This window comes from Pongo pygmaeus, chromosome 12, assembly GCF_028885625.2.
Source record: "Pongo pygmaeus isolate AG05252 chromosome 12, NHGRI_mPonPyg2-v2.0_pri, whole genome shotgun sequence".
In the NCBI taxonomy this organism is placed as follows: Eukaryota; Metazoa; Chordata; class Mammalia; order Primates; family Hominidae; genus Pongo; species Pongo pygmaeus.
Window position 1 is genome coordinate 100,470,593 of NC_072385.2, and position 16,628 is coordinate 100,487,220.

At 38.2% G+C, this 16,628-nt stretch overlaps 1 protein-coding gene across 1 annotated transcript in view; it reads right to left on the reverse strand.

Annotated features, from left to right (window-relative positions):
• The window catches only part of RASGRP3 (RAS guanyl releasing protein 3), a 129,692-nt gene extending 113,470 nt beyond the window's left edge, over positions 1-16,222 (reverse strand). Inside the window, exons 1-2 of the mRNA XM_054475214.2 lie at positions 15,971-16,222; positions 4,623-4,746 (exon numbers count right to left, since the gene is read on the reverse strand). The gene's annotated coding sequence lies outside the window, so the exon portion shown is untranslated. The remainder of the gene's footprint in view (positions 1-4,622; positions 4,747-15,970) is intronic.
• Positions 16,223-16,628: the final 406 nt, after the last annotated feature.

Here is a 16,628-nt window from a genome sequence, read left to right on the forward strand (position 1 = left end):
GACTTCAGGCCAGCCCCTGCAAACACAGGATCCAGATTCACTCCCATGAACCCAGAATCAAGGCCTACCCCAGGAGATCCAAGCTCCAGGCCTTCCCGCCTGCTGACTCAGGCACCAAGGCAACTTGCCTGAGAATACAGGAGCAAGCCTGCTCTCAGATTCCACCAAACAACCCACCCAGAATCTCTAGATAGACTGACTGGTGAGAGCTTTCCAAAGCCAATATGTAAAAGATAGAACAGGTGCTTACTTCTTCATGTGCATAGACATCAATATATAGCCACATAGATAGTGAATAATAAGGGAAACACCACCACCAAACAACAAAATTAAGTAACTGACCCTAAAGAAATGGAGATCTATGAACTGCCTGTCAGAGAATTCAAAATAATCATCTTAACAGAGCTCAGTGAGCTATAAGAGAATACAGATAACTAAATCAAATCATGAAAACAATATGAAAGCAAAATAGGGGATTCGATGAGGGTATAGAAACCATAAAAAAGAACAAGGCAGAAATTCTGGATCTAAAGAACACAGTGATGGAACTGAAAATTCCATAGAGAGCTTCAACAGTAGCCTCAATCAAGCAGAAAAAAGAATCAGTGAGCTCAAAGACAGATCATTTGAAATATTCAGCCAGAGAAACAACAACAACAACAAAGAATAAGTAAGAATGAGAAAAGCCTATAGGATTTATGAGACAACATCAAGCAATCCAATATATACATTAGGGGATTCACAAAAGTAGCAAAGAAAGAAAAAAAAGCAGAATGCTTATGTAAAGAAATAATGATAAGAAACTTCCCAAATCTGGAGAGGCAAATGAGCATCCAGATCTATGAAGCCCAAATAGCCCCAAGCAGATTAAATATAAAGAGATCTTCACCAAGACACATTACAATCAAATTCTCAAAAGACAAAGAAAAAACTTTGAAAGCAGCAGTAAATGAAATCGAACCCTTATGTCACATACAAAAATGAACTCAAAATAGATTAAAACTTAAACTCAAAATAGATTAAAAACTTAAACTTAACACCTGAAAACTATAAAACTACTACAAGAAAAGATAGGGGAAAATCTTCTTGTCATTGGTCTGGGCAATGATTTCTTAGATATGACTCCAAAAGCACAGGCAACAAAAGTAAACACAGAGAGTTGAGATTGCATCAAACAAAAATGCTTCTGCACAGCAAAGTAAATAATCAACAGAATGTAGAGACAGTCTGTGGGATGGTAGAAAATATTTGCAAACTATGTATTATATTTGATAAGGGACCAATATCCAAAATATGTAAGGAACTCAAAGCAACTCAATAGCAATAAAACAAATAATTCAAATTTTAAAATGGGTAAAGGACCTGAAGAGGTATTTCTCAAAAGAAGAAATACAAATGGCCAATAGGTATATGAAAAAATGCTCAGCTGGGCACGGTGGCTCACGCCTGTAATCCCAGCACTTTGGGAGGCTGAGGCGGGCAGATCACGAGGTCAGGAGTTGGAGACCATCCTGGTCAGGAGATCGAGACCATACTGGCTAACACGGTGAAGCCCCATCTCTACTAAAAATACAAAAACAAAATTAGCCAGGCGTGGTGGCGGGTGCCTATAGTCCCAGCTACTCAGGAGGCTGAGGCAGGAGAATGCCGTGAACCTGGGAGGCGGAGTTTGCAGTGAGCCGTGATCGCGCCACTACACTCCAGCCTGGGCAAATGAGCAAGACTCTGTCTCAAAAAAAAAAAAAAAAAGAAAAGAAAAGAAAAAAGAAAAAAAATTTAAAATAGAACTATCATATACTTCAGCAATCCCACTTCTGAGTATTTATCCAAAGAAAATGAAATCAGCATGTCAAAGAGATGCCTACACTCCATGTTCATCGTGGCATTATTTACAATAGCCAAGATGTGGAATCAGCCTAAGCATCCATTGACAGATGAATGGATAAAGAAAATGTGGTATATACAATGGAGTGCTATTTAGCCTTAAAGAATAGGAAAATTCTGTAATTTGCAACAACATGGATAAACCTGGAGACTATTATGCTAAGTGAAATAAGCCAGACACAGAAAGACAAGTTCTGCAGGATCTCATTTTTTTTGGAATCTAAAAAAGTTGAACTCAGTAACACAGAGTAGAATGAGGGTTGCAAGGGGCTGGGAAGAGGTGAGAATGAGGAGGTTTTGATCAAAGGGTACAAAATTTCAGTTTGACAAGATGTATGAGTTCTATCGTACAGCATGGTGACTGTAGTTAATAATATTGTGTTGTATACTTGAAAATTGCTAAGAGGGTGTATCTTAAATGTTCTCACCACAAAAACAATGATCGGTATATGAGGTGATAAGTATGTTAAATAGCTGATTTGATCTTTTTGTAATGTATACATATATCAAAACATCATGTTTTACATCACAAATATATACAATTTTAGTTTGTCAATATCTTAATAAAGCTTGGGGCCTGGAAATAACGATAAGAAAAGCAAATCTCTAGTCCCTATTGAGTCTTCCAAAGACCCTAGTCCCAAGTGACAACTGACTGCAGCCTCACAAATGAAACTCCTTAATCTGACCTTCTCCTGAATTTCTGGCCCATAGAAATCATGTGAGGTAATAAATGATTACGGTTGTTTAAAGGCACTTAGTTTTGGAATGATTTGTTACACAGAACTAAGTAATAAAATATCTTTCTTATCTTTACTAAAATGCATAATGGGCAAATATACAAAAGTTTGCATTTTGTATTTACCATATATCATAAATATTTTCACTGTATTAAATATTCCTTTTTCTTTTTGGAGACGGAGTCTCATACTATCACCAGGCTGGAGTGCAGTGGTGTAATCTCGGCTCACTGCAACCTCTGCCTCTCAGGTTCAAGCATTTCTCCTGCCTCAGCCTCCCTAGCAGCTGGGACTACAGGCGTGCACTACCACGCCCAGCTAATTTTTGTATTTTTAGTAGAGATGAGGTTTCACCTTGGCCAGAATGGTCTCAATCTCCTGACCTCATGGTCCACCCCTCTTGGCCTCCCAAAGTGCTGGGATTACAGGTGTGAGCCACCACGCCCAGCCTAAATATTATTAAATATTCCAATGTCATCAAATATTCTGTTGTATGTCATCAAACATGGTTTTTTCTAGATGCCTGCACAATATTCTATGCTATCTACATAGTATAATGTATTATGTCTTAAAAGTAGATGTCTGAAAAAGTAATGTCTCAATTGCAACGATGAAAGGTTGGTTGAGAAAAAACATACATGCATATATATGCAAGGTAACTCTGCATACTTTGTTAATACTTTCATTCATTCATTCATTCACCAAATTTAAGATTAGGAAGTTGGTATGTGTCATGCACCTGATCTTATGTCTGGTAATCTAGGAGAGGTAGAAATGATTAAGACATTGTTTAAGGTCTCAATTCACACTTGCACAGCACTTGGCTTTCGTCTAAACCTACTTAAAGCCCCAAACAGAGAGTAATCATGTTATACCTGGTATGCATAATTTGAAAAACATGTCTAATCTCTACCACATGTAAATTTGTGTCCTAATGAATCTCATTACAACAAATGATACAAAATATTACTTAAACATTTATTATATGTAAGGTTATATCTGGTTCCCAGAGGGATTTCTTTAAAATAGGTTTATTGAAACATAATTCACATACCATACAATTCACTGGGTTTTGCTATATTATATAGTTAATTTTTAAATTGTAATAAAATATATATAACATAAATTTGCTATTTTGACCATTTTTACATGTACTATTCAGTAGTATTAATTACATTCACAGTGTTGTGCAATCATCACCACTATTTGCAAAACTTTTTTATCACACCAAACAGAAACTTTACAACTATTAAGAAATAATTCTCTATTCTCCCTTCTCCCCCAGCTCCCAGCCACCTCTAATCTACTTTCTGTTTCTATGAATCTGCATATTGTAGATATTTCACATAAGTGGAATCATATAATATTGGTTCTTTTGTGTCTGGATTATTTCACTTAGCATGATGTTTTCAAGGTACATTCATATTTTAGCATGTATGAGAACTTCATTCCTTTTTGTGGCTGAATAATTTCCCATTGCATGTCTACGCCACATTTTGTTTATCTCTTCGTCTGTTGATAGACATGTGGGTTGTGTCTGGTTGTGTCTGCCTTTCAGCTATTATAAATAATGCTGTTATGAACATTAGTGTACCACAGAGAGATTTTTTTTAAAGCACAAAATAAGGCCTAGACATGAAGGAATTTATAATTAGGTTGTTGAGAGAAGAAACTCTTGGAAAATTAACCACAGAGGCAAATAGTAGTTGAATAAATTAAAGAAACACCACCAGACATGGGATTAAATATATAAGAAAGTATTTATATAGTATTACAGTTTATAAATGTTATAGCATTTCTGAAGAGGGCAAATTCACTCAAGACTGGTGACAGCTTCATCATCAAAGGAGGAAGAAGAAAAATGTTGTTCACTTCATCATTTACAAAGTTTCTGACATCACAGTTTCAGTGGGGTTGAAAACAGGCGATCAGATTTTATGTGTTTAAAATCTGAAAGAGAAGTGAGAAAATAAAGGTGGTATGTGATGGAATACTCACTGAGAATTTTGGCAGTGAAATCAGAGAATCCAAATGGGTCATCAGAGGGGTGCCGCAGGTTCAGGTAGATTGGGTGTAGTTTCCATGGCAAAAAAGAGATATGGATGTTTTAAAAGAAAATATCCTAGAAACAAAAGAAATTGAGAGAAGACATTGAAGAAGGATGCATTCGTTGACCAGAAGGTGGGGAGACAGTTTCAGATAGAAAACACAGACATGGGCTGGGCGCGGTGGCTCACGCCTGTAATCCCAGCACTTTGGGAGGCCAAGGCGGTCGGATCACTTGATATCAGGAGTTCAAGGCCAATATGGTGAAATCTCGTCTCTACTAATACAAAAAATTAGCCAGGCATGGTGGTGCACGCCTGTAATCACAGGTACTCAGGAGGCTGAGGCAGGAGAATGGTTTGAATTCAGGAGGCGAAGGTTGCAGTGAGCCAAGATCGGACCACTGCACTCCAGCCTGGGTGACCGAGTGAAACTCTGTCTCAAAAAAAAAAAAAAAAAATGTGCACACTCCAATGTTGGGGCACCTCTTTGAGTAGCATGTGGCACAACTACCCAATGTTTTTTTTTGTCAGAGGGCCTCCATTACCAAAGAAACAGCCCTAGTTCCCAGCAGAAGAAATAAGAGAGTGTTCCAGAACAGTCTGTCCCCCTGGCCCAGCCTCCTGTTCCTTGGGCTACATACATAATCTCAACTCATTTGTAGGTCCCTGATTCTCGCTGTTTTGTGAAATCAACCAGTGGGACTACTCAACCCAGATTTCTTGACCTTCCCTGAAGGCCCATTTGTGCCTGACTTGGTCACTGCTTCCCCCCTATTTTTTTTTTTTTTTTTGAGACGGAGTCTCGATCTGTCACCCAGGCTGGAGTGTAGGTTCACGACATTCTCCTGCCTCCGCCTCCCGAGTAGCTGGCACTACAGGCACCTGCCACCAACACCCAGCTAATTTTTTGTATTTTTAGCAGAGACAGGGTTTCACCGTGTTAGCCAGGATGGTTTCCATCTCCTGACCTCGTGATGCGCCCGCCTTGGACTCCCAAAGTGCTGGGATTACAGGTGTGAGCCACCGCACCTGGCCCAGTCCTTCCTCATTTTCTAGTGATTATTTTTTTTCAATGGTGGTCTCTGCAGGATCCAACAGTTAATGGCACTCACCAAGAGATTTTTCTTTAACTGACTCAGAAATTTGTATGTGAAGGCTAATTGCACACATTCCCTCCCTTCCTTTTCCCCATCCTAGAGGCTGTTGAGGATCATTTCTTGAAGCTCAGTCCTCTGGTCTTCCCCACCCTTTCTCCCAGGAGAACTGGACAATCATGTACAATTCTCATCTGCCTGCATATTTAATTCTAACCATTCTCTTTACTTTCCTCTCTTCTACTTCTTAGCCAAGTGTTACTTCACAAAAATCTCACCCTATTTGGGAACCAAAAAAAAATCCAAAAAATTTCCCAAAAAAATTGCCCTACTTGGGCCAGGTGTGGTGGCTCACGCCTGTAATCCCAGCACTTTGGGAGGCCGAGGCGGGTGGATCACAAGGTCAGGAGATCGAGACCATCCTGGCTAACATGGTGAAACCCCATCTCCACTAAAAATACAAAAAAAAATAGCCTGGCGTGGTGGCGGGTGCCTGTAGTCCCAGCTACTCAGGAGGCTGAGGCAGGAGAATGACGTGAACCCGGAAGGCAGAGCTTGCAGTGAGCCGAGATTGCACCACTGCACTCCAGCCTGGGTGACAGAGCGAGACTCCATCTCAAAAACAAAACAAACAAACAAACAAACAAAATTACCCTATTTGGGAACCAACAAAAAAGTATGGCTACACATTAACAGCAGCGCTAGTCGTACTTTGTCCTTCAGGAAAAGGCAAGCACAAAGTTTAACAGTAAAATTAGACATAAAAGCCTAAAAAAGGTCTCTCTAACTAAGGGTCACTTAGATAAGGCAGTCCCCTTTAAAAACAAGAATTCCATCTACTTCCTCAGTTTTCTTTAGTAAATTTGCTTTTCCTCCAATATTAAGAAACAAGATAAATATGATTTATCTCTTATGCTTGTCTGTGACTCCAGTACAGCACCTGGCACTTCCTGGATTCTTTACTAGTGTTTGTTGCTTTGAATTCAAGGTGGTTTTGTCGATCCAGTATATACTTTTTCTGTTTGGTTAATTAACATATTATTAATATATTAATGTGATATAATTATTAGCATATTAATATATCATATAATGTATTAATGTAGAAATAATACATTAATAGATTTCATTGAATGATTTAAAATGCATACATATTTAGAATAAATAATATAATATAAATACGTTGTAATAATTTCGTTGTAGATACGTGGCATTTTAGGTGCAGTATGCAGTCACTATTTATAAGTTTGTTTCTATGCAGAAAATGTAAAGTGAATTCAGAGGGCCAAAAAAATTATTAAAAACAAACTTTTGGACCATTACCAATTTGTAAATCGTGCAATGAATGGTCATTATTTATATATGTCTTTAACTTTTATTTTGATTTCAGAATTTTCTGACTGGTTAAACTCTAGTTTCATAACCAAACCCTCATGGAATAAGACAAGAACCAAAAATATGATCATTCCAGTTGGCTGCAACTCATTGCCAGGATTTCAGAGACCTATGTTTCGAAGTCTCTGCCATTGGTGGGGCCATAAGAACCTACAGTGTCTTCTGATTTTATCCACTTCCACTAGTTCTATTTTTGTATCTCCGTATTTAGCACACAGAAGCTATCTTTATCACCCCAGCTGACTGGCATGAGAGTCCCCAAGGCATAGTAGTTATAGAAGATTATTATAGCATACTTCCTATCCTTCAAATAAGAAAATGCAAAATGCAAAAAAGACATCAGCAAGTGGTCACAATGTTGGAAGTATGTGCGTGCGTGCATGTGCACTTGCGTGTGTTTTCATTGCTAAAGATTTATTTCTTTGTACTAAGTTGTAGGCACTATTAGGAGCATAATGTCTATAATGGTTTTTGGAACTCAATTTTAGGCTGTGTAATTGAATCTATTCCTATGTCTAAATTGACTTGAAAACATTGTGATAAAGTCTTTTACAAGCATATCATCCAGATTTCAAATTTGGATAATGTTTAAAAAAAAACTTCTATTGTCCTAATTCTCAACTGAGGAATCCATAGTTACCCAGCCCAGGTGAAGAGCTGAATCATTCTAATAAGCCAAATCTCCAAAACTGCCAGTCCTTGGCTTGCTATTCAACTATTCAGTTTTACTTGATATAGAATGTTCAGCTCAATGTTTCAGAATGGAGATGACTGTGAGTACAGAAAAGGTAGCAATACCTCATAGTCTAAATTTCACAATACTTATGTAGCTGTGGGTGGCACCGTAGCTCTTCTGTTTAGATTTGCACTGTCTTATACAGTAGCCACTAGGCACCTGAAGCTATCAACTTGAAATGAGGCTAGTCTGAGTTGAGACATGCAGTAAGCATAAAATACACACTGGGTTTCAAAGACTTATTACAAAAAGGGAATATAAAATGTTTTATTAGTGGTTTTTTATATTGGGTACATGTTGAAATGTTATCTTGGATATATTTGGTTAAATCAACTATATTATTATTATTATTTTAGAAAGGGTCTTGCTGTTGCCCATGCTGGAGTGCAGTGAGTGGTGCAATCATAGTTCACTGCATCCTCGAACTACTGGGCTCAAGCAATCCTCTCACCTCAATCCCCTGAGTAGCTAGGACTACAGGCATGCACCACCATGCCCAGCTAATGTTTAAAATTTTTTTTTGTAGAGACAGGGTCTTGCCATGCTGCCCAGGCTGTTCTTGAAATCCTGACCTCAAGCAATCCTCCCACCTTTGCCTCCCAAAACACTGGGATTACAGGTGTGAGGCACTATGATATTAAAATTCATTTTATCTGTTTCTTTTTATTTTTTAAAATGTGGCCACTAGAAAATGTAAAATGAACTATGTAGGTCACATTAGTGGCTCACATTTTATTTATATTTTATTTTTTATTTTACTTTATTTTTTAAATTTTTTTGAGACAGGGTCTTACTTTGTTGCCCTGGCTGGAGTGCAGTGGTGTGATCATAGCTCACTGTAGACTTGAACAACTGGGCTCAAACCATGTTGCCAACTCAGCCTCCTGAATATCTAGGACTATAAGCATGTACCACCATGCCCAGCTTTTTTTTTTTTTTTTTTTTTAGAGACAGGATCTCACTATGTTGCCCAGGCTGGTCACCTGGGTTCAAGTGATCTTCCAGCCTCTGCCACCCAAACTGTTGGGATTACAGGTATGTATTTCTACAGGACTGTGCTGTAGGGTGTTCCATAATAAATAGTAAGAGCAGTAAGTAGTCTTTAAAACTGGAAGTCAGAGCTGCTGCCGAATTTTACTCCACATCAGGCTAACCAGAGAAGAGTATGACTTGGAGTGATGTAACAGCCCACGCACGTTTAATTTCCCCATCCAAAGAATTCTAGTAATACCCAACAAGACAACTATGAACACAGGCCGCTAAGAGAAATAAGTAAATGTTACCACAGCATAATACCTACCTTACTTAACTGTTTCCTAATTGATAACACATCCCTCATTTTCATCTAAGGGATGTGCCCATTTCATGGAAACTAGATATTGAATCATTAATTCACTTGTTTTGAGTTTTTGTTGTTTTATTCTCCTGCCCATTGCTATTAAAATGAAGACTAGGGACAATTTAAAAAACAGAAACATGAATTTGCTATTTATAAATGTAATAGAAAGTAACTTTTAAGATTCTATGTCTGGGCAACAGGGAGTTATTCAGAGGCAAGAAAAGTCGCAGCAATATCGCTGTGCATTTTACTAGCTATGCACACAGGGAGGCGTTCACACTGACCTTGAATATTAATAAACATAAAAAGTTCAGCACTAAATCCCTGTTGTGGGATTACCGGATTACTGAATTAAAAACACATTGGAAGTCATTGCTGCCAGCAAAGAATTGTGTAACTGCTGGTAAAAAAGAAAAAAATAAAACAATAGTGATTTCAGGAGTAGACTGAGAACAAAACAATAATATCTTTGTAATGTTCTGAAATCGCTTCATGAATAAAGTTGAGACGGGCTCCCCTGCATTTCCCAGTTTGATTTGCTGACCATCTTGTCTGCCCATAATTGTTTTCTGCCATTCATTTCCTCCAATTGTCAATTATTACTAAAACAATTATGAAAAAAGTGCATGTCTTTGTTTCCTGTTGCTGATGAATGCAGTGAAGTCATAGAACAGGCCAGTGCATCATAATCTTTTCCATTACAATGGATTATGCTGTCACAAACAGGATATAGCCCTTTACTTGGAGGAGAAGCCGTCAATGCCACTGAATTAGCACAAACATATTGTCAGCAATGACAGCAAGAAATCAGAACAGAGACTTAGCTTTGTACATTTTGAAAACATACTGGGTTTTGTTCCTGATTATAAAAGTAGTACATGCTTATTTATCCTGGAGACAAAGTAGAAAATCAAAATCACCGTTACCCCACCAACCAGAAATTTTTTTTCTAGACGTAGGCTTGCTCTGTCACCCAGGCTGGAGTACAGTGGCGCGATCTTGGCTCACTGCAACCTCGCCTCTTGGGTTCAAGCGATTCTCCCGTGTTAGCCTCCTGAGTAGCTGGGACTACAGGCACATGCCACCATGCCTGGCTAATTTTTGTATTTTCAGTAGAGACGGAGTTTCACCATATTGGCCAGGCTAAGAAATTTCTATTGTTAACAGTTGGTGTATGACTTTTTAGCTCTTACTTCTTTTTTCATATGTTCATATATATTTTTTAAGCAAATGGGGTCACACTATATATATAATTTTGTAGATTTCTTACATTCACCGAATGTAAGTGCAAATGTTCACTTAACATTTACTATGAACAGTTTCCAATGTCATTAAATATTATAATGTAATTTAATGGCTGTATAAAATTTCATATTGTGGAATGTTATTTAATAATTCCCTTTATATTTAGGTTAGTTACAAAATGTATCTGTTATGAATAGATAGAGTCTTTTACACATACATTATTGTCTGAATTTATGATGTTTTTAAAAATAGATCCCTAAAAGATAGACTTTTTGCTTTTTACTAAAAAAAAATTGTGTATTTTGAAGTAAATATTTAGAATCAAAGGTCTAGGAAATCTTAATAAAAAGGCACGTATGTGCATTTAAAATTTAGTAGCCAAACATACGAGCCTGCCTAAAATGGTAAACAAGGTGAAGTATTTTTAATGATTAGAAAGTTTAAGATAAATCTAAAACTGTTCTATTCAAAATGCCTTTCAGGCCAACAAGCTGTAAGGGTGTATGTAATTCCATGGAGTCTTCTTCCAGAATTTCCTAGCACAACTAGCCTTCTTGAATTTGCTATTTAGAGATTCCTAAGGAGCTTGCTTCTAGTGCCTGGCTCTGCTGTCTCTGGGCTGAACGTTGTTTTCCAGTGTTGCCACTAGAGGGCAGCCAGGGACAAGGAGAGGAGGTTGACACCTTTGGTCTTGTTTTCTCTTCAGCATAACCTTTTTCTAAAAATTGCACGATCTCATTTATATGTGGAATATTTTTTAAACCCTAAAACACAGAGATACAGAATGAAACAGTGGTCACTAAGGGTGGGAGGAGGGGGGAAAGGGAAATGGGGACATATAGGTCAAAGGATACAAAATAGCAGACACTAAAGAACAAGTTTGGAGGTTGGGTGCCATGGCTCACGCCTGTAATCTCAAAACTTCAGGAGGCTGAGGCAGGAGGATCACTTGAGGTCAGGAGTTCAAGACCAACTTGGCAACATGGTGAAACCCTGTTTCTACTAAAAAATACAAAAATTAGTGGGTGCAGTGGCGTGTTCCTGCAGTCCCAGCTATTTGGGAGGCCGAGGCACAAGGATCACTTGAGCCCTGGAGATGGAGGCTGCAGCAAGCAGAGGTTGTGCCACTGCATTCCAGCCTGGGTGATAGAGGGGGACCCTGTCTTGAAGAAGGAAAAAAAAAAAAAAACAAGTTTGGAGATCTAATGTCCAACCTCAAGATGAAATTTAATAAAATTGTATTGTAATTGTATTAGGGATTTTGTAAAATAAGTATGTTTTAGCCATGCATGTCACACAAAAAAGTAACTATGTGAGATTATAGATTCTTCATCATAATCTTTATTTCACCAGATAACCAAGGGAAAATTAAAAATGAGCCACTAAGGGGAAAAACGATTCAGGAGGTTAATAAATAAGGAAAACCTCTGGGTATAAATGATTTCCATTTTCTCAGAGTAACCAAAAGATGGAGAATTCTACGAGGGCCATCGAAGTTAGGAACAATAGAAGACCTGGAACCTGGCTAAAAACTGGGTTCTAGCATGAGCAACTGGCGCCCTTAGCTCTTTGCAGATGGAGAAAGTGAATCTAGAGCCAGAGGCTCAACATTCTGTATATGAGTCTCAGTTGTGAGGGCTTTGGCCCCTATACATGGTGGTTCCATTTTGCATCTGCCTCTCATTAATGATGTGATCATGGACATGTTACTTATCTCTCTGACCTCACTTTTCTCAGCTACTAAATGTGGCTGGCAATGGAGCCTGCCGATAGATGGTTGCAGAGGCAAAAGGAGATAATGGAGATAAAAGGCTTGACATAGAGTAAGTGCTCAATAAATGTTGTCGTTTTTATTTCCAGTTCTCACCTCCCTCCTAAGCTGTTTCCCATTCTCAGCTGTTCGCTTACTATTTCTATCTGACTATTCCATCATTCCCTCAAATTTCCCATGTTTGAAACCAAAATCCTCATCCCTCTCACTAACTCCCTGACCTGCTGCTGTCTCTTTGGCCATTTCTTTGAATGGAGCCATAAAACATAACATCCTCTTGAACACATTCTCTCCTCCTATAACCATACCCAATTAGTTTGCAAAACGCGTCAATTTGTTCTCAGATGTGTCTCCATTGGGCTTCTTTCTCTCTGTCTTCATCAGAACCCACGCCTCGGTGCCCAGATCTCTCCCCCAGCAAGTTCTGCCTCCAACCGGCAGATCTTATGCACGCCATTTACCTTTTCAAAACTTCTCATTGGCCCCAGGTGTCTTTAAATTCTTGACTCCTTAGTTCACCATTAAAGTCCCACCACCTTCTGAACCCAGCCTCCTCCAGGCACTTCCTTCCCGCTCCATAGGCTCATTCCCTCTGCTGCTGTCAAGCTGGCTGACTCTCAGTTCCCTTGAAGAGTTGCCAGATTTGGGAAATCAGAATACAGTGCCCCCAGCTAAGTGTGAGTTTCTGATAAACAACAAATAATATTTTCGTATAAGTAGGTCCCATGCACTAAGTCTCATACACAGTTATGCAGTAGGGCACACTTAGACTAAAAAAGTGTTTGTTGTTTATCTGAAATTCACATTGAACTGGGCATCCTGTATTTCATCTGACAGCCCTATTCCCTGGGCACAGGAAAGCCATTCCTGTCTCTGCTCATACTCACAGCTCCATTCTCATCTTAGATGTCCTCATCTCCCTCATCCATCAGATCTCCTCCCGCTTACCAAGACCCAACTCAGCCTCAGGCCTCCATGAAGCCCGTCTGGATCAGGTCTTCCTTAGGTGGCACTCATTATCTACATCATTAATTTGGCTCCACATATAGGATGCTTTGTGTCCTGTATACTTCCCTTTTTTCAACTTAACATTGAGTTTTTCAAGGACAGACATTATATTGTAAGTTAGAAAACTTAATAAATTGGTGTTCGTGGTGTGGTGCTGCTTGTAGACCTGTAATACAGGATGAGACAGTAGGAGAAAACTCTCCAAAAGCCAATTGTCTGAATTTAAGGTGCCTGTAAATACACAAGAATCAACGTGCAATACCCCCTCTACCCCAGCCAGCATCAGGCCAGATGGCAGGTCGGTGTAGTTTCCCATCTGAAGAAGAAGACCTTGGCATGCTTCTCCTATATCCCTCTTCAACACATCCCCCAAGTTGCACATTGTATTTGGTGACATCTAAATTTCTTGCTGCTTCACATGGTCTCTTCAGTAACCTGATTTTACTTGTATTTAAATGTGAAGGCCAGGGTTGGCTCTATTATGTAAACTGTAAACACATGGTGATTGTAGGAGTTATTCTGGAAATAAGGCAATACATTTCTATGTAATTAATTAAAAAGCTAAAAAATTGATAATTTTTTTCAAAATTAGCTAACTCTAACTTAAAATGTTCTCAGCAACTTGTAGATACATAAAACAATCTGTAGAACTACTGTAGAACTATTAAGCAGTTTCTAAGAACTGTATTTTAAATACCTGGCATTTCATGAATACATTTTTTTTTTTTTTTTGGCGATGGAGTCTCACTCCGTTGCCCAGGCTGGAGTGCAGTGGTGCGATCCCGGCTCACTGCAACCTCCACCTCCTGGGTTCAAGCGATTCTTTTGCCTCAGCCTCCCGAGTAGCAAGGATTACAGGCATGTGCCACCATGCCCAGCTAATTTTGTATATTTAGTAGAGACGGGGTTTCACCCTGTTAGCCAGGCTGATCTCAAATTCCCGACCTCAGGTGATCGATCCACCAGCCTCGGTCTCCCAAAGTGCTGGGATTACAGGCGTGAGCCACCGCACCTGGCCTCATGAATACATTTATAAATCTATGGTCATCTGGAAACCAATGACCAGCAATGAGCCTTTTACAAGTGAAAAAATATATTCTTGAAATAATGCATCTAACTCATAATTTTATCTTTCCTAAACCTTACATACAGTTAAAACATTTTCATTCTCATAATGTAAACATGTGAATGTGTCAAATGTGAACGTTGTTTTGAAACTTTAAGGGAAATGAGTTCAACATGATCAGAAATCAGAATTGCTGTAAGCAACATTGCTGTAATTAGAGCCATGTGGCGTGGCAATTAATTAAGTCACCTTAGATTCCACTCTGTGGAAGATCTAAAGTGGACTCAGAACTGACTTTGCAGCACTGGAATGTCCTGAAAATAAATGCTGAGGGTTTGTGTATTTGTTTCTTCAGATCTATCACATTTATTCAGATTAATTTCATTTCCCTCTCTCTCTTTTTTTTTTTTTACCACTTAAGTTCAGCTAAAAAATCATGCTCTTTCTATTCAAACGTATTATACTTTCTAACAGTTTCCATGGAATTATAATTTTCTAATCAGTAAAAAATAACCCTTAAATTCTCCCAGGAAAGAAGACGGCCAGTGGGATCCACACTGAGCCAGAGCCGAGTCCTGGCCTCCTGTGCCGGTTCTAGCTGGTTCTGCTTTTCTGGCTTCCAGCTTTGCTATCTTCTTGGGACAGATTCTAAACATCTCAATCTCAAACAGGGATAGGGCGAAAGAAATAACAGCCACACATTTCCTTCTGCTCTTCCTTTTCAATAATCCACCAGAACCATATTCCTCTGTTAGTCATTGTGGTAACATTAATCAAGTTACTCCAAGACACAAATGTGGTTATTATCAGCAGCGGATGCAAATATGGTGCATCATTTAAACAAATGTGCTTGTTTCATGGCAAAGAATGTTAAAAGAATTTGGAATGTCCCTAGTAGCTTTCCAAGTTTTTGTGGGCAACATCAACTGTTCTTGGATTTAATCCATTTCCTTTCAACCTTACCACTTCCAAACCCAGTGACATTTTTCAAGGTACTCAAAACATAATGAACGAATGTTTGGAAATAATAATTTAAATCTACATAACTACTATGAACACTTTATATCACTGGAAACTATTCAGTGCTGTTTTTTGTGGTTCTAGAAGATTCTCCATTTTCTGAAAAATGAATGTTCAAGAGAAAAAACCTGCATTAAGATTTTTTTATCTTTGCTTAATTTTATACAAAATTTAAATTTTATATATAACTTTTATACAATTGTCCATTTCTGCTTGAAGGCCTATTTATTAAAAGTATTCTAAACTATTATTGATCAAAGAAATTGTAGGTGGATTATTAATCAGCAATTTGAAAAGGGCAGACAAGCAGACAAATATCAAAAATATATTTTTAAAGGTGATCATTAATGAAATTATTTATACTATCTAAACCCCTGATAATAATGAAACTGAAGAAAGTTTCTAAAGTTATTGTCAAGAAACAACTTTTTAAAATATTTATTGTAAAAAACTGAAGATGTCATAACCGAGGCTGATTTCTACATTTCTTCAGAGATATGAGCAAAGCATATTGAAAAGTTACATGAGGATTGGACCTCAAATCATATCCATTGTCTGTGGCTAATATCCATAGTTCATGAAGTGCATTAAGACGCAACAACAGACAGATTTTTAAATGACACTTACCTTTGCAGAACTGCAATAATGTTCATCCCTATAGTGAGTCGTCTCTTTCTTTCCACTTCATCACCTCTAGCAAGTTTCTCTTCAACATGCCTAAACACCTAGAATTCCTGTTCTGTCTTCTAAAATGCTGTCATCACCTCCATTGCCCAAATCTAGTTCAAAAGTGAGGAGAGAAAAAAAATTGAAATTTGCAAGCTGTTTATGCCTAACAACAACATTGAAGCTGCTAAGCTTTGAGCTCAATGAATTAAAGGTTGTTTGGCTAAATGGCAGGCAGACTTCCTCCTATTCTTTCCGAACTTAGTTTTCCTGCCTCCAGTGGAGCTTTTTCCTTTCCTGGGCTATAAATAGGCTGGTCGTAAGAGTACTGAGGAAAGAAGAAGGCAGGAAATGTATTTGATTTCAGAAAGCAACCTTAGGTATATGAGTGCATGTGTGTTTCTTTCAAATGAATACCAACAAACAAACTAAAAATTTGGCCTCAAATAATTCAGTTTTGGTCTGTGCACCATATCAACATTTTCTTTAATTTCCTATGGTCTCAGTTTTACTATAAGTTTTCATATCCTATAGATATTTAAATATGGTTGATTCTTCAAGGTGGGAGTGTATGTCTGGAATGAAGGGACAGTTTAATTTGTGACATAAATATTTTTTG